The sequence below is a fragment of the Podarcis filfolensis genome, assembly GCF_964270895.1.
Source record: "Podarcis filfolensis genome assembly, chromosome: 1".
NCBI lineage: Eukaryota > Metazoa > Chordata > Lepidosauria > Squamata > Lacertidae > Podarcis > Podarcis filfolensis.
In genome coordinates, this window is record NC_139604.1 from 105,022,074 (window position 1) to 105,046,860 (window position 24,787).

At 44.2% G+C, this 24,787-nt stretch overlaps 1 protein-coding gene across 1 annotated transcript in view; it reads right to left on the minus strand.

Moving 5' to 3' along the window:
* The window catches only part of SYNDIG1L (synapse differentiation inducing 1 like), a 94,467-nt gene extending 72,176 nt beyond the window's left edge, over positions 1-22,291 (minus strand). The window contains exon 1 of the mRNA XM_083620482.1: positions 22,228-22,291. The gene's annotated coding sequence lies outside the window, so the exon portion shown is untranslated. The remainder of the gene's footprint in view (positions 1-22,227) is intronic.
* Positions 22,292-24,787: the final 2,496 nt, after the last annotated feature.

Sequence of the window (24,787 nt, forward strand, 5' to 3'; positions counted from 1 at the left end):
CAATTCTCGGCCCATCTCCCCTCCTGCTCTCCCAGACCCCTAAGCAACTAGTAAAGGTAAAGGGACCCCTGACCATTAGGTCCAGTTGTGACCGACTCTGGGGTTGCGGCGCTCATCTCGCATTATTGGCCAAGGGAGCCGGCATACAGCTTCCGGGTCATGTGCCCAGCATGACTAAGCCGCCGCTTCTGGTGAACCAGAGCAGCGCACAGAAACGCCGTTTACCTTCCCGCCGGAGCGGAACCTATTTATCTACTTGCACTTTGAAGTGCTTTCGAACTGCTAGGTTGGCAGGAGCAGGGACTCACCCCGTCGCGGGGATTCGAACCGCCGACCTTCTGATCGGCAAGTCCTAGGCTCTGTGGTTTAACCCACGTCCCAACTAGTAGCGTAGCCCAAACAGTTGAAACTGTGTGGCAGGACAAGCAGCCCCTGAGAAACCTGTTCAGAAACCAGTACAGCTCAGAAATCCAATTCAGCAGTTTATCCAAAAGAATAAAAGTTAGCATGTATGCAGATCAAAAGTGAAACAAAACATTATCTTGGTCTAGCTGTTTCTACACTGGTCCAGACTAACACTGCAAAACTTACACTTCTTGTCACCACCAGCTTCAAGCATCCAGTGCAAGTTAGGGGGGTCAACAGGAACAAAGGACCATTTTGCAGCAGTCCACTTTTAAGGGTGTTTGGGCACCTAGGTGGGACTTGACTGACAGCTGACAATATTCTGCTAATCAGAAGCCTGGTCATGCTAGCCAGGTAGAAGGTTGATACCTTTTGGAAGTTGGGAGATAACTATATTGGTGTAACTCATGGGTAGGCAAACTAAGGCTTGGGGGCCGGATCCGGCCCAATCGCCTTCTAAATCCAGCCCGCGGATGGTACAGGAATCAGCGTGTTTTTACATGAGTAGAATGTGTCCTTTTATTTAAAATGCATCTCTGGGTTATTTGTGGGGCATAGGAATTCGTTCATCCCCCGCCCCCCAAAAAATATAGTCCAGCCCCCCACAAGGTCTGAGGGACAGTGCTTCCAGACAGAACCTCTATTGTCAGTTGTGGATTCACAGGATGACTTGACTTGTCCACCAAGGCATGTTGGAGAACCAGAGATCAGGCCCACCCTTCACGAGACCCATAAGTGGACACAGTACTCCAGGTGTGGGGGACCAGCATAGTTGCTATAAGCCAAACTTCTAACAAGACAGAAACATTTTTCCTTAGGGTTGATAATATATTTGCCAAGCATGATGCATGTCATTGGGAACAATGAATTAGGGAAAAAAACCCCAACAACAATCTGCCCTACATCTGGGATGGTGAAGTAATTTCAGCCATTTTAATCACTCTAACAGCAGGCCCATAAAACTTTATCAAATGGTACCAGAAAGGCAGGAAGGAATGTTACCCAGGTGCAGGAGAAACGACAAAGCAAACACTTAAGCAAATATTTCCCTCCTAAAAGTGATATGTCACTGAGAACCAGAGCCAGCAGCAAGTGGCAACTACAGAATAAACATACATATGCAGACAAAATTTTATTTGTATGCTCAACATTAAAAAATACACAACTACAACGTAACAAAAGTACCTATAAACAATAAATAAAACATTTAAAAAATACAGAACCAAACGGAACAATTTCCACATAAATCTCAACTAAATCGAAAATAAAGATGCAAAAAACCAACAGCAGCAACAGCCGCCCTCCAGCAACTCCCTCTCCAAACTAGCCCCCCAGCTAAACATAGCTAAAGGAGCCAGGCTGTCACCAATGTACTGTGAGAAATCTAAAGCCAGCTGTCTCCTTGCACACTTCATTCACAGACACACCTTGAGTGGTTTGGATTAAGAGAAGAAATGTACAGTACTTGAAAGCCTCAGGAGGCAAGATGTCCCAGGGACATATTGGTAACAATAAACTAGCTTTGGGACACACGGAGAAAGGAAAGAATCACATTGATATATAACAAATTGGTCATTCGGGTTTCTCAGTGACACTCTGAACTGCTTCGAAGCTGGAGAGGTGCCAATTACACAGCATCTGGAACCACTTGGGTAACAGCTTCTTTCAGAGAGGTAAGCTGAGGTTGTTGTGAAGAGGTTATGCTAAGGAGAGCCGGCCAGGGGATTGGTTTCCCTGCAGATATTCGGCAGGCACAGCAAGCCAACCATGAAGTCTATTAAACTGTTTGAATTTTCCATCTATTCTTGTGGCTGTAATTTTAGCTTTATTGTTAGCTGGCTCAACTTCAAAATATATTTTTAAACAAAAAACAAAACAAAAAACCAGTTAGATATATACTTTTAATTTTTAACATGCAATGTTAGGGCCAAATAAGAGGACACATAAGTTGGTACTAAAGGGTTAAGAGGTAACAAGTCACTCTAATCACTGAGCAGCTGGAAGTCATTAAGCATCCAGGAATGTGAGTTAGTTTGTATAAATAGTCAGTTCACCTGTGTGTTTTTCCCCCTTGACCTGACTCGCAGACTCAGTTTGTGGCCATGGGCGTGTTTGCTGATATGAGTTAAGTTTAGAGTAAAGTTTTCTTTATGCCGGAGATAAAAGCATGTGTGCTTTATCGCCAGGGTTTTTCTTTTGTAAATAAAGTTTTTTCCTGAGTTCCAAAGTGCTTGCTCCAGGATTCTTCATTGAAAGGTACTGACTCTCCTGCCTTCTTCAACCGCTGCACGAAATTCTCTGCTGAGATAAGATTTATGGCATTGGAAGCGCACTGGACGTTTACTTAACATTAAACTAATTAAAGTTTAATGGACACATACAGTTGCAGACCAAGTGTCCCTAGTTTCCAAGACAGTCCCGGATTTTCAGAACCCTGGGTGAGGTATAATAATAATAATAATAATAATAAAGGTGTTATGTACTGAGTTGAATAGGATCCAAAATGCAGCAGTCTGATTGGTCCTAGAACAATAGGATCCAAAATGCAGCAGTCTGATTGGTCCTAGAACAATAGGATTCAGAATGCAGCAGTCTGACTGGTCCTAGAACAATGCAGCAGTATGATTGGTTGGCAGGAACCACCCAATCATGCTCCAGATAGAAGTGAATCCACAACCTGATTGGCTTACAGTAGAATTCCGGAATTAGCCAATCATGTGCAGCCCATTGTGTAAATAATGTATATAAAGCAGATACCGTGAGGGGACTTTGATTCATTCCTCCTCACCACTATGAGCTGAATAAAGAGCATGAAATCACTTTGTGACTCTGAGTATATTTCAAAAGGTCACCCTGGAGAGGAACCAGTTAAAAGTTACCAATTTCTGCAGCTGCAGCAGGCGCTGATTCTCCAGCGGTTTGACTTCACCCCCAGAGGTGTACTCCACTGCATCCATCTTGAGACAGACAGATGCCAACAAATCGCTACACCACCGCTAATGCCAAAATCACATATAGTCAAAATACATTGGGTTCAATGACGAGTGAGATTGCTAATGTCATTTTCCCTAGAACTCCATCTCCTTTCCATTTTTTATTTATTTTTTAACCATGCACGTAAAGCTGAATGCACACAATTTAAATGAACGTAAATTGATGTATGGAAGTGAGAGCTGGACCATAAAGAAGGCTGATCGCTGAAGAATTGGTGCTTTTGAATTATGGTGCTGGGGGAGACTCTTGAGAGTCCCATGGACTGCAAGATGATCAAACCTATCCATTCTTAAGGAAATCAGCCCTGAGTGCTCACTGGAAGGACAGATCCTGAAGCTTAGGCTCCAATACTTTGGCCACCTCATGAGAAGAGAAGACTCCCTGGAAAAGACCCTGATGTTGGGAAAGATGGAGGGCACAAGGAGAAGGGGACGACAGAGGACGAGATGGGTGGACAGTGTTCTCGAAGCTACCAGCATGAGTTTGACCAAACTATGGGAAACTGTGGAAGACAGGAGTGCCTGGCATGCTCTGGTCCATGGGGTCACGAAGATTCGGAGACGACTGAACGACTAAACAACAACAAATTGGGGGCTTACTGTACTAAGGGCTGCTTCAGACATGTCTGGTTTCCTGTACGTCTGGGGTGGCCAAGGAGATGCCCCCCAGTTTTTGTGGACTACAGCTCCTATTCTCCCTGACCAGTAGCCATGCTAGGAGGGTCTGAGAGTCCACAACATGTGTAGGGCACCACCTTTGCTAACCCTGCTGCACATATATCATTTAAACTTTGGAAACTGTATTTCATGCACCACATGTGATGGATACACACTGCAAAACAGACACACGTGAGCTGACCACCAATGGGTTCTCTCAGCAGGGAATGTGTCCTGTGCAAAAAGGGCTCTTGGGTGCATCGCTTCTGCTCAACCTCGCACTGACTGAGCTTTCACAGTCATGTACCATACCTGCTGGATTTCCAATACAAGTTATTGCAGCATGCTGAATGCCAAAATTGTTGAGAGAGCAGAAAATATATTGGACTGTGCATCCAATTCAGTAATGGGAGGATCGAAAGCATCTCGGGTTCCACATAATTCAGTAATAATATTATCGAGTCTGGAGGGACAGCAGAACAAAAAGTTCCAGCGGCAGAATTTAGCATGGGCTTGATGCAAAGATCCTTGTTCATAACAATGCATGAAAGGTTGTTTCATCAGTTTTAAGCATTGTCTTGCAAATGTACTGAATGTTCCCTTGTTCTGTATTACTGGGGAGTCTAATTTACCTTCTCTTTACCACACCATTTATCACTTTGTATATCCTTTCTCATGTGCAATTTACTCATCCTCTCCATAAACAATTTCATTCACTCCTACTCAGTTTCTCTGCAGGCACGAGACGTGTGCTCCCATCTCCCAGGCCTGCCCCCCCCCCCGTTTTCAAATGAATCCTTTTAGACCGAATGCCTGATTAGCTTCGAACACAGCATTCAGATAACTATCTGCATTTTATTAATCTACTTTTGTCTTCTTTCTGACATAATTGCTCTCCGCAAAGTGCTAATTAATAACACTAAACAAGCCTCTTATTGCAAATGCAGCCTGACCATAGAACAATGTCATATGGAATCCAGGGAAGAGTTATTCCGCTTAATGTCTCTTCCACTCTGCATATTGTTACAAAAGTGGCGTGGCAACCCCCAGTCTCTGCTGAGCAATGACAAGATTCTGAGTGGGGTGTGTGTTTTCCGGGTGCTCACCCAAGGTTTGTGTTCCTTTGAGAATCAAGATGCAGAAGGGACTGCCGTAGCTTTAAGAAATATGATCTATTCACATGTACACACCTGAGTTTAGATGGTGGGAGTCCAGATCTCAAGAGAGGCTTGATCCCCACAGCGGTGCCGCACTGGAGTCCAAGGCTCTCTTCAGCCAGCCTCCCTTCAGCCAGCCTGCCAAGATGGTTCTGTCCTTGTTGTCTGCTCCAAACAACTCCTCCCCATCCCTCTCTTGCTTGGTGAGGCCCCGGACCCAACAGTTCCCCTCAGAAATAAACACACAGGCACGAGTATGTTGGGTTAATGGGATAAATTAGGCTACAACTTTATTGGTTACAGATGTGAGCGGTTTGGCTTAGGCATTTGGGTGAAGCCAGACTATATCCTGACTCTCCTGCCCATCTGCAGGAAATCTCAAAGGGTCACTGATGGGGTCATGGCATGATCCTGGCCCACGGCCAGGCTTTGGACAGGAACCACACCCCCGGATCTCTTTAACGGGATACCCTTAGCGTGGAGGGGCAGGCGGAGGCAACAACCTCCCCTCCCATAACATGGCTTACCCAATGCCTAACCTTAAGTTGTGACATTGCTGCAAGGTAGGCGAACACCAAATGGGTGGTGCCGATTTGCCAAGTGGAAAAATTCCTACCTGGCCCCAACAATAAAGTGACCAACATTAGTCCATAGCAAAGCCAAAGCCAAGCAACACATAAAAGGGGGGGTGATGCGGCTGGGAGCCCTAATGACGTGGGCAGCATCCATCCGCCCACCCCTGGGTCACTGGGAGGTCCCGGAGGTCCACCAGCAATGCCCCCTGGGGAAGGGGAGCGGTCTTATCCAAAGTTTAGTTTTTGGGTTTTTTAAGGCACATTTTTCCTGCGAGCACAGCCTGCCCATTCCCCATCACTTTGGCAATCTCTGTCTGCCCAGGCCCAAGGCTTCCTCTCTGATGTGGGTCATCAACACCTTTTGTTGTGTTGTGTGCCTCTGTCCCAGGTGAGGAAAGGAAGCTTAGCCTGTGCTTTCCACTGGCCTGGAATCTTCCCTTCTATATTCCAGATATTAGCTAGATCCTGACATTCATCAATTTCTACTATTCACTAGTAGACTCTCGTACCAAAATTGTACCAATATGGATGAGAACCGATAAACCGTAAGAAACTTTGTAATATCCCAAAATGTGACAACACCATCAAGGAAGCCGTGCTGTTGCCTTCTCCATCTCCTCAGTTCCTCAGAAACATGTGGGTTGCAGAGGGAATGGACTTATTTTATTATCTAGGTCAGCAAGCCCTTCTTACTAGCTACAGAGTGCAAAATAGTAATGCAGTTTCATTATCTATAAACCGGAATTAGGAAATGCAAGCTTAACTATTCAGATTAATCCACAAACTGGCAAAAAAGTTTGAAAAGAGCCCGCTATCAGACACACTCTGCTAGGAAGCTAAAGCTGGAGGGTGTAGGATGAAAGATGACCACAGAACACAATAAATCATTTCAGCTGGTCCCTAGTGACTGGTATAAATTGGAATAACCCCAGGTGTTTGGCTAGTTGATATAATGTGCCAGCAATTATATTTATGTCACCACTGCCCCCTGCTGGACAGGAAGTTAGATAGACGAAGGTGTGCATGAAATTGAGCCTAATAAGTGCGACCTAAGGAAATGCCACACCAAAACCAGATGCAAAAGAGGATGAGGCACCTGTAGCTTCAGTAGCTACATGGAAAACAGCATTTCAGCAGCTGTAACTTGGGTGAATTGCAATTGTGTAATAAAACCACCTTTTACTCAGTTGATAGGTGGAATGGCATATCCAGAGATACATTTTGGCAGCCACAAAGCACTATGTAGGGTGTCCACTTAAGGTGCTCAACCAAGTGTCTCCTAAGGGAAGCTCACCATTCAGACACGGGCAATTTATTCACAAGAGCTCCAGACCAGGAAGGCAAATCATCCAATCAAACAGAAATTCTGTAGCTCTTGGTTAGCACTCACTCAACACATGCTATGGGACACGGGTGGCGCTGTGGTCTAAACCACTGTGCCTAGGGTTTGCCAATCGGAAGGTCAGGGGTTCGAATCCCTGCGACGGAGTGAGCTCCCGTTGCTCGGTCCCTGCTCCTGCCAACCTAGCAGTTTGAAAGCATGTCAAAGTGCAAGCAGATAAATAGGTACCACTCCGATGGGAAGGTAAACGGCGTTTCCATGTGCTGCTCTGGTTCGCCAGAAGTGGCTTAGTCATGCTAGCCACATGACCCGGAAGCTGTACACCGGCTCCCTCGGCCAATAAAGCGAGATGAGCGCCGCAACCCCAGTTCGTCCGCAACTGGCTCTAACGGTCAGGGATCCCTTTACCTTTACAACACATGCTATAGTGCAGTTTCAATATATGTGAATAGTTTATTCATTGGTGAAGGGACGGGTGGTTCCAGACAGGTGGAATGCCCCAGATGCTCTGGCCTGCTTCACATACCGCCTCACTCAGTATGTTTGTGAAGTGGTATGTCCTTCTGTGAACATCCTAGGGGCCTACAGAGGAGAAGGCAGGAAACGAGTGGCTATCGAATGATGGAGATTCCCTTGCCTAATCACAAACTGCTGGAAAAAACAGCTTTTGTCATCAGCGAGAACCCACATGGCGACCCCCTCAGAAGGAGCTATGCCTTCCTCAACCTACTGAGGAGAGACGGCAGCCCACAGGCGGAGGAACTGTGTTGGCTGAGGGGGAAGCAGGGACAGCTCAATTCCTGTTTGGCCAACAGAAGGAGTGGAGTAATTTCTTCCTTTTCCTCTGCCTTGATTGCTTCAGATGTGAAAGGAGGCTGAACATCCCATTCCTATACTGTGTGGTCTTTTGAGACCATCACCCCCACTCACCCACCCAGAGTTATTTTTGAGGGAAGGAGGAGAGGAGCTAAGCACTTTCCCACATTCTCCCAGGGCCCGTATCCTCTAAGGAAATAGGAGCAGAGGGAGGATTGACTCCAGAGGAAGCTTCCTCAGAATACAATTCCACGCCCACCCCCCAAGCAATCAATTCATTGCAAGGGAAATAATTTTTGTTTAAATGGCATTTTATCTTTTTTTATGAATCTTGTACACTGCCCTGAGATTTTGTATGAGGGGATTTTAAATATTTATTTTTTAAAAATGCAACAAAAGTGAGGCAAATGGCAAGAAAATGTTCCTTGGCTTCTCCCGCCAAAAAAATCCTTGCAGGATTGTGTACCTCATACTCAACACTGGAGTGTGAAAAAACAGGAAATTTGTCTATAAACACGTGGGCTATATGCACTGGGGAGAGGATACTGGCCACAGTTTCATGATGCCTGCCATATTTTTTAATAGAAATGCATCTCCCCTTCACACTTCATAATGCATTTAAGTGTCCATCACAGTAAACACCAGGGCTTTTTTCTTCTTCAGCCGGAGCTCACCGGAACTCAGTTCTGGCACCCCTCAGGTGGGCGCCATTGCCATTCTAAGAAAATGTGGGAGGAGTTTGTGACCACTTTTACTAGAAAAACAGCACTGACAAAGACCCATTTACAAGTGGCAGACACCCATGGTGTTTGAAGTGTGAACTCTTTTAGATTCCTAGGAGGAGGAGTTGAGGGATGCTCCCTTCATCACTTTGGATACTTTTTCATTCTTCCTTCCTCTGTGTCTCGGGCATTCAGAGGACAAGATAGGAGACTGTTTGGCTTTCCCCCGTTGCGCAGTTTGCATAGGCTTTGCCCTTATTTACAGCATCTTGCAGTGACCTTGTAAGAGCAACAGAGACCCACGTGGCCGCAAGTCTTGGCTTGATTATTGTAATTTCACTCAGCAGGTTTTTCTAGCACTCTCAGCTCTCTCAGAAACAAGCAGCGTGCTTGGCTCTCTGTTTTGAGCCACACTGATCATATTAGCTCCACTCTGGCTGCCTATGAAAATGTTGAATTGACTAAGCTGGCCCTGTCATTCTTAAAAGCCCTTCACTGGGCAAACTCTGGCTGCATTCGAGACTTGGAAGCACAGCTGCCTGATCTTCCCTTTCCAAACCTATTTGTCAAGCCGCGTCTCACTCTTCTCTCAGATCACTCTTCCAAATTCACTCCTACAGCACAACAATATATAAAGGGACTGTGTAGGCGGGTGCCTTAAAAAGAAAGCAAGGTGGAACCACCAGCACATGTGAAACGTGATAATCTTAACATGCTTTGTGGTACTTCCCAAGTGCTGCATGCCAGACTGCCAATAAACATTTGACACTCTGGAGAGATTGTTGCTTAAGCCCCCCAATGATCTTGCTGTTGAAAACCAGCCAAGGCTGACTTTTAGACACAGCATAATAGGTACCTGCCATTTTAATCTACACTCCAGCACAGGGGAATCGGCGCCAGTATAGGACAGGGCCAGGTGGAAGGAGCTGAGGAGCAATGCCAAGCCACAGCATGGGGACACCTATCTCACTGCCTCCCTTTCAACCCTTCTGAGCACCACTGTAATCTGCCATTCACATCTCGTTGTGAAAGGTGAATGCATGTGAGGTACCATCTGCACAAAAAACAATGCCCAGCACTCTGCACACACTATCCTTTTAAAGCACATTCAATGCACATTCTTTCCCTCAAAGAACTCTTTGTTTACCCCTCATAGTTACAGTTTCCAGCACCATTTAACATATGAACATTGGTATCTAGTAGTACAGGGAACTCCCCAATTACATGAATTCCAGGCACGTGCGACCACAACCGTGTGCATCACCACAAACCCAGAAGTGGCATGAAAAGGGGCGGGGAAGCAGCCCTAAAAAGCCCCCAAATGGCACGGAAACAGAATCTAGCAATCCCATGAGCCCTTGCAATCCCAAGAGCTTTTGCACCAACCTTTGAGGCCTGTGGAGAGTTGGAGACTGACAAAGGAGGATTGGAGAGAGTGGTTGCGGTGGAGTTTGGTGGAGTTATGGTTTTTAAAAGGGGTTTTCAAAGGCTTCAAAAGAGGTTTAGAGGGCGTATGCAGGCTTTTTCAATGGTTTTCCTAATATATGTGTGTTCACTTAAACGTGTGGTGCCGTGGAACGTAACTCCCACATTAAATGGGGAGTTGCCTGCATTATCTCTGGAAGTGTGTTTTTGTAGGGTTGTTTTTTAAATGAAAATAGTTTCAGTGGGGATGACTGAGGCTGATCTTTAATGGGAGCAGAGCAGGCATGGAGAGAACATGTGACTCTTTCCTCTCCTGCCCTGGTCCTCGGGGGGGGGGGGGGAAATCCCTTTTTTGAAGCTAGCATCTGCACTGGGAAGAAACTCTTGCAGACGGCCTTCTCAGTAGTGGCACCCGCCCTATAGAACGCCCTCCCACCAGATGTCAAAGAGAACAACAACTACCAGACTTTTAGAAGACATCTGAATCAGTCCTGTTTAGGGAAGCTTTTAATGTTTGATGCATTACTGTATTTTAATATTTTGTTGAAAGCCGCCCAGAGTGGCAGGGGAAGCCCAGCCAGATGTGCGGGGTTTAAATAATAAATTATTATTATTATTATATTACTTTAGCAAACAAACAAAAGAGCAAGTACTTTGACATGGTCAGAAGGCAGCCGGGATGTCAATCTTTCGGAAGCTAAGCAAGGTTTGGTGGGTGCAAAGCCATCTTTGAAGCTTGCCTATGTGGCCATGGGCTCCATGGAGCAAAGGCAGGATAAGAACTAGATAAAACGTTCTGTTCACAACCTGAGCTGACATTTTTTTTACAATTTTCATTTCAGGTCACACTGACAGCTGGGGTTGGGGGGGTGGGAACAAACCCATTTTGGTCGGTTAATCTCTGTTCCTCCTGAATGTTTTGTTTCTCATGGTGCTGGATAAAAGGTTTTGCTGGAAATCCTCCAAATGCTCCCGGTGAAGCCAAATAATTTATATCATCTGGAGAGAGAAAAAAGAACACCTACGAATGCCAAGGAAACAGCAAAACAGAATGTTGTCTGCTGGAGAGCAAATAAAACAGGAAATGCAGCTACCCAACCCGGCAGAATTAATGGCTTCTCTCTCTCTTTGTCTGGCCCAAATGATATAAATGGTTGTGATCTGCAGTGAAGAAACAAGGATGTTCAGAAAATGTCTGTTATTAAACAGGCCTAAAAAGTACAGGGTGACCTTGCATTTGGGCAACCTAAAAAGAGGGTCATTGGAAACCCATCAGAAAGCATACACCATATGGGGGGGGGAACAAGTGACCCCCAGCTGTTGCTTCTGACTTCAGCTTCTACCATTCCTGATCACTGGCCATGCTGGCTGCAGTTGATGGGACCTGGATTTCAACAAAATCTGAACAGCCACAGCTGCCCTGACCCAGAGGCTACTGTAAGCTGCAAATACTATGCAATAAAGACAACATAAGTCAAAGCATTGCTGATCAAGGGTCTAGAAGCCAAGCCTTATGAGGAACGGTTGAAGGAGCTGGGTATGTTTAGCCTGGGAAAGAGGGGACCAAGAGGAGATATGAAAGCCATCTTTGAATATCTCAAGGGCTGTCACATAGAAGATGGAGCAAGCTTGTTTTCTCCTGGTCTGGAGGATAGGACTCGAACCAATGGCTTCAAGTTACAAGAAAGGATATTCCAAATAAACACCAGGAAAAACTTTCTGGCAGTAAGAGCTGTTCGACAGTGGAACGGTCTCCCTCAAGAAACTTATGGATTCTCCTACCTTGGAGGGTTTTAAGCAGAGGTTGGATGGCCATCTGTCACGGATGCTTTAGTTAAGATTCCTGCATTACAGGGGTTTGGACTAGTTGACCCTTGGGGTCCCTTCCAACTTTACAATTCTATGATACTGTAAGGTGAGCTGTGTGTATGATATAATACGATATGATAGGACACTATTTTTTTTAATTGTTGAAACAGGGTTGGCTTCATAATGGTGGTGGCCATCATTGTCTTGCAATTTCCTTCCTCCCATGGCACAAGATTAAGAGGATATTATTGGAAGCCCATGTAAATGCATGGATGGTGGGGAGGGGTTTGTATGAAACATTTTGTTTATTTAATGATCAGAATGCTATTTCATTAGATATATCACGGTGGTGTACAACATGCAAAATTTAATAAGGTCAATAGAAGTAGCCATAAAAAACATAATGAAAAAGAGCAATAAAGCATTAGTAGATAATTAGGTGGTGGAAAAGAAAACAAGACAGCTTTCAGAAGACATCTAAAAGAAGGCCGGGGTGGTTCTTGGTGGACCTCTAGTGGCAGGGAGTTCCACAGGGCAGGGCTTGGTCCCTAATGATTCCTTCAGAGTGATCATTCCCCCTTCATTGTCTCTCACATTCCCACATTCATACCAGGCACAGTCTATCAGCTGATCCAAACTTTAACAATAATGCCTATTCTCTTCTCTGTTGAACCCTTTCCCATTAGCAGCACATATTACCATCTGTCCCTACACTGTGCATGCTGACAATTTTAAAGCACAATAATCATAACAATAAAAGCAACAATAACACTAATATAATGCTCGTACATATTTCATAGCATTTTAGCAGCTAAGGGAGGGATTAAATGAAAGATGAAGCTATGAAATGTAGAGATTGCAGACTGTGCTGCCTTCCTTTCCTCCCTTTCGTTGAGTTATTCTCTTTTTGTGAATAAATTGGCCAAACTGCTATTTTTCTCTCTAAACCTATGTGTTGAAACCTTAAATTTGATATCTTATTAGTCACTCTGAAATCATAGTAATTGCTGAAAAAACTTTCAATTGATATGTAGATTCCGTGAATGGGAGCACTAGGTTATTCTAGGGCAAAAAGGCACCAATTTGTTCTCTTACCCTCATAGCTTCTCTTGCACAAACATGGGTTTTATGAATAGCCATTAAACCTGCAATCAAATAAGCGTTTTCATATTTTTATTGTTATGTGTCATAATACTGTTGCTGCTCGTCTAACAAATTTGCATAGCAGCTACGAGGGATCAAATATAATTGGCACCCACAAAACAGGAGGGGTGGACAAAAAAGGGGGTGCATTTATGATAGCTTTCACCCACAGGTAATACTTACAATGCGTGATTAGCACGGTTTCTTTTCACACATACTTTTGCAGCATAAAATGTAAGCAAATAAACAGCACTGTAAATAGAAGCACTTAAGTGGAAGCTGCGTAGTAATTTGCAATTTTTCAAACTGGTATAATTTTCAGAGAAATATCAATGCACTACATTGATTCTGAAAATCTTTGCAGATGGTACAGGTCACTCTTCAGAAGTGACTCATATCATGCTGCAAATTACTGACGCTGGCAAGTAAAACCTTCTACCTCAGTGTTTCAAAGGATAATCAGAGTTACTTAGAAAGGGCTTTCTCTGTCAAAACCAGAAGGAGAGGGAGAGAGTCACACTTCTTACTGAGCCAGCCTCTGTTTATAAGTGAGTGTGCAAGTCTTTGAGCAAATTAAGAATTCCTTGCAAAATCAAAAGCTTGAATATGCTTTCACCAACTGAGAATGGGATAGTAGAAAATACACTTTGCTACATAGCATCTGTCAGTCTCTAAAACCAATTCTCTACCAAACTCATTCATAGATAAATACTCATAGACTTATTCACGGTTCTGCTGCCATAACCTCATGTATTAACTGAGTAAGCAAACAAGGATATGACAATCTGTTCTTCAGCATGCCATGGTGGTCATGAGAGAAGGAACACAGCTGCTGATCTGAATAGCTAAGGAACAAAACCTTTCAGTCACAGATATTCACAGCCCCCTGAACAACCCCCTCCCACCAACTCAAATAACAATTCCTGCAACGTGGAAGAGGACCCATTAATGATGATAATGATTATACAGGAATCTCAACTAAAGTATCCATGACAGATGGCCATCCACCCTCTGCTTAAAAACCTCCAAGGAAGGAGAGTCCACAACTACCGGAGGGAGACCATTCCACTGTCGAAGAGCTCTTACTGTCAGAAAGTTCTTCCTGAAGTTTAGTTGGAATTTCCTTTATTGTAACTTGAAGCCACTGGTTTGTGTCCTACCCTCTGGAGCAGGAGAAAACAAGCTTGTTCCCTCTTCCATGTGACAGCCCTTGAGATATTTAGCGATGGCTATCATATCTCCTCTCTGTCTCCTCTTTTCCAGGCTAAACATACCCAGCTCTTTCAAGCGCTCCTTGTAAGGCTTAGTTTCCAGACCCATGATCATTTTGGTTGACCTATTCTGCACACATCCCAGCTTGTCAACATCCTTCTTAAGTTGTGGTACCCAGAACTGGACACAGTATTCCAGGTTTGGTCTGACCAAGGCAGACGCGGGTGGTACTATTACTTCCCTTGATCTGGACACTCTACTTCTGTTGATGCAGCCTAGAATAGCGTTAGCTTTCATCACACTGTTGACTCAATGACCATATGTATCACTGCTATCTTTAAGCTTAAAAAGAATGGCTGAATAAAAAAATTACTTTAAAATGGACAGTGGATACATTTTTATTATTTTAAGGTGGCCAATAAATACATTGGCAGTTTAGTATGCCACATTGTTTGTGTGGCAGCCCCTCACCCCCCCCCATTGTTAGAGGGCCCTCAGACAAGAGAGGAAGGAATGAGGCCAGCGCTTCAGCAAGAAAATGTTCATCTCCTATAAATTGCCTCAACAAGGCATCTCTAGCGGATGGTGCTAGAACTATTAGCGTGTATTGATTGTGTTTTTAACTAACAGCCCAAGGCAACGCTCACTTCAGAAGGGAACATTTCAATTCTTTATATCATTGAAGTGAACGAACGAATGAATAAAACAAAACCCTGGGCTTCAGTACGTGCCAGTGATGGACAGAGCTAAGAGTTCCCTGGGCAGGAGTATCCTGCTCCCTTGCACTGCCGACCTGGGGACTATAACATCCCCATTCCCCTTTGTTGCCACGTCCCCATGGCAACTGGCCAGCGGACAGAGCTGGCTTGCAGTTCTGCACAAAAGCGAAGCTTCAAATCAGACACTAGCTTGGGCTCTTCAGTTTTATGGCCTCTCATCTCACGCTTCGCCTCTTTGAAAATGAAATTTATGAGCAGAACCGTGAACTTTACCACATCACTAATTTTACGGCTGCCCTTGTCAAACTGCTTCCTGCTGTTCACTGGCAACACTCTGAGAGGAGGAGAGACCTGTGGCCCCGGGGCCTAGCCGCCTGTCGGCAGGTGCAAAGGAAGTGTGAAAGATTTGTGGGAAGAAGAAGTGCCCCCGCTCGCCTAGAAACAAAATGGTCCAAATGACTCTAATCCATAACACAGAAAGTAGCTCAAAAGCCCCGTGAAAAGAAAATGACCCAAACGTTCATTTCTCTCTGGGGGTATCTAATTGTAGAATATGCCAGAAAAGCACATCAATGATTGTTGGAAAGAATGACATTGATTAAAACGGTGCTTTCTACAAATTATGCTTTTGGGATTCTAGAGAGTCACAGGAGACCAACATGGTCCCAAGCATGTCTCTTGGATAACAAAGCTCCTTTTTTATTTTCTGGTCCCTGTGGTATTCTCTAAAAGCTGTACTTGTCACACATGTCAGAGTTTGACTGTTTTCCCCACCCAAAACTTATGTGGGCCAGATTAGCTATTATCCATGATGGCTAAGTGGAGTCTCCGTGTTCAGGGGGCCTCTAACAATATGCTGGTAAACAGCATATTGTTGCCTTCATACTCTACTTGAGGGCTGCAGGGCCTTTGGGAAAGATACTCTCAGAGTCTTCCCCTCACTGCCGCTGCTCCTCTGCCTCATCACTGCTACCACCAGAGACACTGCCAATGAGCAAGCAAGCAGTGGCAATTCCTCCTTCTCACTGCCACCCTTGTTTGCTTGCTGACCCCCCACACCTGAGCCGGATCACAAGGCAGGTGAACAAACAAGGTGCAATGATAATGAAGAGGAGCAGGTCCAGGGGACTTTTGTCAGTGAGTATCTAGTTGGGCCGAGAGCAACTGGTAACTGGACCTGTGTGCTCATTTCCCTGCAACATCTGGCTGGTCACTCTTTAATATTGTATCTTCAAATTATTGTAGCCTGCTCTGTGACCTCATGGTGAAGGGTAGGTAAGAAATAATAGTACAGTGGTACCTCAGGTTACATACGCTTCAGGTTACATACGCTTCAGGTTACAGACTCTGCTAATCCAGAAATATTGCTTCAGCTTAAGAACTTTGCTTCCGGAGGAGAACAGAAATCGTGCTCTGGTGGCGCGGTGGCAGCAGGAAGCCCCGTTAGCTAAAGTGGTGCTTCAGGTTAAGAACAGTTTCAGGTTAAGTACAGACCTCCGGAACAAATTAAGTACTTAACCCGAGATACCACTGTAATAGTAATCATAATATTTTTGCTCTACTAGTTTGACCTTTGGTGTGATCCAGCAGGGCTTTTCTTTTGTTCTTATGGTGTCGGTACATACTGTACATATATACTTACTAGAACAAGTCAGGATCAGCTAATCTGGATCTGTAAGTTGAGTAACATCCTATGTAATACATTCAGTATATTTAATTGGTCAGTTCTCACTAGCTTCGTAGTTAAGGAAGCTGAGGGATAATTGACCCAGATTCTTGTTGTGCCACCCCAAGCCGCTTCTGTTTAAGGTGGAGCCTATTCAGCTGCTACCATAGAATTTCTGATTATTCCTCCTCATTGTTATTTTTAATATATAAATATTCGTTTTACCTCTCCCTTCAAAGACCAGCAACACTTTTAAAAACAGCAGTGTCATCTGTTATATGTCCCCAGACAACGTAGCTACAAATTCCCTGTTGTGCTGTGGAAGGTGATATCAAATTTTGCTATTCAAATAGGAATTTTACAGCAGGAGGAAGAAAGCAGACAGTTATCAAAGCACTGTCCAACTGTGAAAGATGGAAAATTGATCTGAGAAAATACCGTGCACTTCCAAGCACAGGGTAATGTGGCCAAAGTGAAATTGAATTGGCTCTACATAGTGAATTCCATAAATTAGTCTATAGTTTAAAATAATGTAATGACATTTGTTGTTGTCTTGCCTTTATCCTCTCCCCCGCAGCCAGCACTTTGAAAGTTGAAAGGAACCAGATAAGAATATTATTACTTTTCTTTTCTTCTTAAGATCCATGTTGAATGTAAACCCTTGATTTGGAAATGTTTCAACGCTTTTAACAACTAGCTTGCCGCCATAATTTCAAATGTTGTTTTTGGCCATATAACTCTTGCCCTGAATTGTTTGGTCTTGCTTCATATCAGCGGCATGTTTCCAGCCCTCTCTTTACACAGCAAACCTAAACGCACGATTGAAAAAGTCCCATGGAAGGCAGACAGACTTATGTCTGAGCAAACATGCACAGGGTTGCCTTGCAGGGCTCTCTATCTGCTTGCCTTTGATATTATCTCTACCCTCATCCTCCCTTTAAAATCCTTTCTTGTCTCCTGCATTAGAAATGCTCTAAAACACATGACCGTGTGAAGGATGCAGCAAGCACCAGTCCCTCATGCTGCCTGTTCTTTGGCATCAATTATAAATTTGCTTTTCACTTTGCACCCAGTGGGGGGATTCACAAAGCCCAACACTCCCTGAGCATTACATAATGTCTGAAATGGTTCTCTGAAGAAGAACAAAAGCTTACACACAAGGCAGCAATCGTTTCTGAAATTTCCAGCATCATCTCTACCTGGCAATCCAAATATACCCCTTTTGGGTCTGTTTCTTCCATGCTGAAACAGCAAACCAGAGAGCTGGGTCTTTTGAACCCTCCGGACTCCTTGGCAATGGATAACTGACCCACAAGATGTGGCAGCTTGAAGACTTTTTAAAGGGGGATTGGTCACTGCAATGGTGGATGAGGCTTGTTGTTGTTTAGTCGTTTAGTCGTGTCCGACTCTTCATGACCCCATGGACCAGAGCACGCCAGGCACTCCTGTCTTCCACTGCCTCCCGCAGTTTGGTCAAACTCATGCTGGTAGCTTCGAGAACACTGTCCAACCATCTCGTCGTCTGTCGTCCCCTTCTCCTTGTGCCCTCCATCTTTCCCAACATCAGGGTCTTTTCCAGGGAGTCTTCTCTTCTCATGAGGTGGCCAAAGTATTGGAGCCTCAGCTTCAGGATCTGTCCTTCCAGTGAGCACTCAGGGCTGATAGGTTTGATCTTCTTGCAGTCCATGGGACTCTCAAGAGTCTCCTCCAGCACCATAATTCAAAAGCATCAATTCTTCGGCGATCAGCCTTCTTTATGGTCCAGCTCTCACTTCCATACATCACTGGGAAAACCATAGCTTTAACTATACGGACCTTTGTTGGCAAGATGATGTCTCTGCTTTTTAAGATGCTGTCTAGGTTTGTCATTGCTTTTCTCCCAAGAAGCAGGCGTCTTTTAATTTCGTGACTGCTGTCACCATCTGCAGTGATCAAGGAGCCCAAGAAAGTAAAATCTCTCACTGCCTCCATTTCTTCCCCTTCTATTTGCCAGGAGGTGGTGGGACCAGTGGCCACCACTGAGCTTCAGACCATATTTTGCGCTCTCCTCTTTCACCCTCATTAAAAGGTTCCTTAATGGCAACTGCAATGGTGGATGAGGCTATCAATAGCCATTAGTAAAGATGACTATTGTTACACCTCTCAATGTTAGGGGTGTGTTTGTGATCTATGTAGTCATGTACGTTCTTTCTTTCTTTCCTGTTTGTTCTTCCCTTATAAGATGCCTTTAATCTCCCCAGTTAAACTTCTAAGTATAAACTCTGTATCTTTTCCTTATAAACTGCCTTTATCCTTAGTTTTATTACACTCCACCAGTGTTTAATGCCACTGGTTTAATATGAATAAACAGCGAGTGAGGAATGGTGTAAGGAATGAATGTTTAGCTTAGAAAGAACATTCTGCTACCCAGAAAGCAGCAACAGGCAATGTTAGCCTCATCACAAAGTGCGGCATTACAGTACATATCCAATCACTGGTGTTGCTGGACAAATGTCTCTCTAACCATGCACTGACAGCCTGTGAGAAAGATAATAAAGTGTGTAAAAGAAAGATGCTTGAGCAACTGATACCTGGAGAAAAAAGTATAACTGATTGGCCACAGTGATAGCAGAATGCTGAACTAGATGAGCTTTTGGTCTGATCCTGCAAGGTCTTCTTTTGTTATTACTTGCTGAATACAAGATGCATTTATTTGTGTTCAGGATTGAGCTTTCCCTAGAAGGATAGAATAGTTTTGAGGTGCTTGAAAGGTGGCTGTGATGGCTTCCTGGTGCTCTGGCCCCTGATCCGTGCCTCTGCGCCTCAAAACCGGCATGAACATTCCCAACTAGCATTCACCCGGCAATAGAAACTTCACTGCAATCCCTCTAAGTCACCCATTTGCTTGACGTTTCTCAAGTAGCAGCAAGCATACGCCAAACCCCTGATTCTCCAGGATCTTTCAGAAATCCTGATGTTCACTGTGATGGATGCCGCATGTAGCGTTTGACAGCTCTGAAGTTTCTTTGCTAGACTTTTTATGTTTATATGCCACTGTTTTGTAACACGCAGCTCCCCTGAGTGTGGTACTTCATCTCCTTGAATAGGCACCACTGACCCGTAGCAATGGAGATTCGTGAAAGTGCAACATACTCATTACCACATTGAACTTCCTCCTGCACAGGTCGGCAGTGGGTCAGATGTGTACACTGAAGTGAGTCTGCTATTAAGGTGTTCAGGGGAACCAACAGCTGCCATGCTTTTTTGCGTTAGCTTGGGAGTGTGGTTTAATTTGAGTTGCACTGCAGGAAGATGTATAAAATCACCCTTTGCAGCCCTCTGATGCTTGTGTTCCCTTCAGGCTACTCTACACTGTCATTGTAACATGGTGTTTACTGTATAGCATAGCAAGATTGCCTTGTAGGTGTAAAATCAGCTCAAGTTACAAAACACCCATCCTGACCTCATGCTAATGCCAGGACATGATGCTACAAGGATGGCAAAAGGCCATTGTAAGGGATGAGCTACTAGTCTACTGCTTCTGGATCCTACTTTGATTGCTCTGAATCAGTTTAATCTAAAATAGTACTGAGCCACATCTTCCTCTTCCTTATTGGCAATTCAGGGACACGAAACACTTCTTACAAGGGCTGAGTTGCAAAGCCATTTCAAAGTCCAAGAATCCTCTTTGTTTATTAAGAGTAATAGGCTTCACAGCATAATAGAGTTGGAAGGGACCCCAAGGGTCATCTAGTCCAACCCCCTGCAATGCAGGAGTCTCAGCTAAAGCATCCATGACAGTTGGCCACCCAAACTCTGCTTAAAAACCTCTAGAGAAGGAGAGTCCACCACCTTCCAAGGGAGTCTATTCAATTGTCAAACAGCTCTTACTGTCAGAAAGTTATTCCTGATGTTTAACTGGAATTTCCTTTCTTGTAACTTGAAACCCCTGGTTTGGGTCCTACCTTCTGGAGCAGGGGAAAACACGCTTGCTCTTGACAGCCCTTGAGATATTTAAAGATGGCTATCATATCTCTTCTCAAGCTAAACATACCCATTTATAAAGATGTTGAACAACAATGGGCTCAGGCTAGAACCCTGTGGCACCCCAGTTGTCACTTTTTTCCAGGAAGATGAGGAACCATTAGTCTATTTGGGTTTGGTCAGTGGTCCCTGTCTCTTGCTCCTATGTACACTATGAGAGAGCAACCTGGGCCTCTCCTTCAAACTCCCCTGCTAAATGCCCTTGCAAACACCCCTGTTTACAAGACTTAGTCAAGAGCTCCTGGTCAATAGCTCCCACAAGCTGCTGCTGGCTATTAACTCCTCCCCCAACTCCATCAAAGTTGTTGCATGCATGGAACAAAGTCTGCTTATGCAATGGGACCATCCCCCCTCTTTCCTCCTGCACCCCCTAAATTTGCTTTGGAGGGCTGCGGGAGACCCCAGAACAAGTTTAGGGGGTACACGAGGGTGGAAAAGTCTAGTTCTACAAGCAGACCTTGTTCCCTGCACTCTTAGTGATACATTGAATTCTACCCAGTATGTCTAACATTCCTTGCCCGAGTACTCTTTATATATTGGACAGAATAACATCCATTATCATATTAGACAACCCTAGATCACAACATGACAGCCATTGTGCCACAATCAGAAAGTGGAAAATGGCCTGCAGGCAGTGCAAATAGAAAGGAAATGAGCCAAGCCACACACTACAAGTCAAGTCTACAACATATGGTCAATGAATGAAGCATGTAGAAAATATTTGCTCATTTTACAGATATAAGGCTGAGACTAGTGAATGTAACAGTGAATGCATGGCAGAAGCAAGCAGTGTTACTGAGCTCCTTTTACAGCAGATAGCAGTAGATTCCTTATGCATTCAGACATCCTCTTGTACACTCTCATAAACACAGATAGGACACAAAACACAACTCTCACCCTCATCTTCACTATGCTTGCAGCTGGGGAAGACAAAGAACAGCTCAACTGAGCCTGAGACTCCTAACCCTGGTTCTGATTTGCCCAGCCTGCCCATTCTCTGCCACATACCAACAGCAGTCTAGCCCTGTGGCAACAAACATTAGCTCCTTGTCAACATCTGCTGTGGAGATGGCCAGGCAAGGAACCTGCTCATCTCAAGGTAAGATGGGAACAAAAAGAGTGAAGTCAGGGCGGGTCTTGACTGTCTCTGGCATCCTGTTTCATCTCTTAAGTCTGGGATAAACAGTAAGGATGCTGGCCTATCAGTCCTGTCTCAGTTCTGGAGCATAAGACCTCCCACATCCCTCCCATTTCTGGCCCCCTTAACTATCTTTGTCCACCACTGTCATTTACCTCTCAAGCCCCACAGATGCCTGAACAATGGAGCTGCATTGTTTGGTGGTGTTTCTGTTTGTCGCCCTCCATCAGCCCTGTGAGCAAAGAACTAACATCAACTCAATCAGTACCATGGAGAGCTCCCCTTGAATGGTAGTGCCCTAGGTGGCTACATGCTACCTCAATTGAAGAGCAGACCCTGACTATAGGCTGACATCTGTTGTCCAGCATCTCCTGTCCCAGTAAGATACCACAACTCTGAAATACCCCCCAAAGATTTGCTGTTACCTGCTTCCAGGCTCAGCTTGATCTCTCAGCAACCACCAGCCAGCTGCCTATGAAACCGATTGTGTGCATCACTGACGCTGACAATTGGGATAAAAATGCAACAGATTTGCTGGAAACAGAAAATGACTCAGAGGATAAAAAAGTGAAAAGGAAATGGAAAGATCTTCAGGTGAATCTTGCAAAGTGTCATTTTTAGAAACAATGGGAGGTTCAAAGGCTCCCAGTGAGGCTGCCTGAGCAACAAGGAAATGTAACCATGCTAGGATAAGGTGGTAAAATTAAAAGGACCAGAATAAAACACTATACAACCCCACATGATAAAGCCCATACAGCACTGCACCATCCTATAAATGTGAATCAAAAAGATTCCTGCACTGCAATTTTTACTGCACTTTAATTCAAGGACTGTCATTTTGGTCTTCTCCCCTGCATGGAATGCTGCCTAAACACCTATGCCCTTTAATATAGAGATCTAGTAAATGATAAACAATTTTGCACTGAATATATACTATTTAGGCTTCAGCCGTTTCTGTTTCAGTTTGCTGATTAAAGTCTTTGTTCTAGCATTTTATCAAAAGATCAATACTATTTCTTCTACTAAGATTTTCATTCCTATTTATCCATGGAGCATCACCATATATGTTAAAACTGAATGCCAGGCTAATGTTGGACGTGAGCTATGCGCACAATGTCATCCTTTGACCTGCAATTATTCATAATTCCATGGTATTCAGAGATGTGCTCAGCTCTTCTCTACTCTCTGATCATACCATTGAACTGAAATGGCAGCTATTCTTGAGAAAAGTAATGTTTCAGTAGGTTCAGTTTTGCTACATGCCCTGGATCAATAATCCATCAATAATCCTGAGCCGTCTCAGTGAGCATCTGCCTGTTCACCTCATTTAGAATGCCTCTCTCCTCCCCATTATCTCCTTTCCTTCTCAGCATGCCACACATCTCCATCTTCCACCCTGTTTTTCCCCCCTTTAATTTTTTTTTCTAAGTAGGTCACTATTCCCTCTTGCCCTCTCATTTATTCTCTCTCCACTAATCTACATCTATATTTTTTATTTACTCCTATCTCTCTTGTTCAGTTTGCTCTGTCTTTTTTCTTTTCTTTATGAACTGTTCATTTCATTGACAATTACCATAAAAAGATATTCATGAAGAAATAGCAAAAAGCCTCTCTTTCTCCTCCACAAACCAAATTTATTTCACATTTTGTCCATTCTCTATTTTAAAAGCAACCAACTTCAAATGAGCCATGTATGCACTGAGAGGATTTGCATTACTACAGAAATGAAAATGCTGATGGAGAAGATTGGGTTATTTTGCTCAATGACCATCAGGCTCTGATCTCCTTTTATAATTGATCATGAAGATTAGTAAGGATGATAATAATGGTTCTCATGTTGTGTTTTTCACCCACTGCCTTTGGCCTGAAATGCATATTTTGTTTGGGCAGCATTTATTCTGACATAGGCACATTTTGTGCTATGGTACTCTGACTTATCCCTTGAGTTACTTGCTCTGTGGGCAAGCTCACCCAAGCCAGGATGCAGAGCAGAGACGAGGAACCTGTGGCTCTCCAGAGGTTGTTGTACTCCAACTCCCATCATTCCCGGCCAATGGCCATGCTGGCTGAGGCTGATGGGAGTTGGAGTCTAACAAATTCTCCACTGCCGCAGTACAGGAATGAAAAGAAGCAGCAATCTTTGCTTGCCTCACCCTCTCATCTCTCCAATGTCCCCAAGTTACACTAGAAAAAGATCGCAGCTATGCCCTTCATAGGGTAGTTTGTTTGCTGGCTGGCTGGCAACTACATTTATCTTTGATATGCTAAATCTCTCCTTGCAGGAGCTTTTTATGCATTCTGAGTGATATTCCACACATGAAGTCCCATCTCACACTGTTATATGTGTAACCTGCATCTCTTACATCTTACAGAGTGTGCAAAGCTCCTGTCCAAACAAGCTGAGAGGTAACAGATCATTCATTTAATGAGGGGCCTGTATACTTGATGAAGGTTCATCAACATATCTCCAGTATGCAATGCTTTTTGATGTTTCCAGAGGGAGAAGCAAAATTATGCATTTTTGGGGCAGGAGCCCACTTTGCCTCCGTAGTCCAATTGCAAGCAATACTGCCTGCAGCTATTGGAATTTGCTATTTTTCATTTGTTCCCCTGTTGATATACCTGGACAAATGTAGCTCACACTCAGTGATCTCTGCAAATCAAAGCAGGTCCCCAACTGTCAGTGGGAGCATTAGCCATGCTGGGGACCCCTCTTGCAATGGTGTGAGCTGTTTCAATAAGATAATGAGAAATTAGCCAAGTGTTTATGAACAGATGCTCTTTCCTCTGAGAAAAGCAGGGCTTGTTTTGTTGTTTGAACAAATCTTTCACCTAAGCTGTTGCTAGCTGTGATGGTGCTGATTTGATGTGACGCACACCATTCATCTTCATAAAAGTTTTAAGCCCAAGAGAGACAAACTGAGGCTTGTTGTCACTTACTAGCGGCTCTGGTGAAACATGACAGATGAACATCATGTACCACCT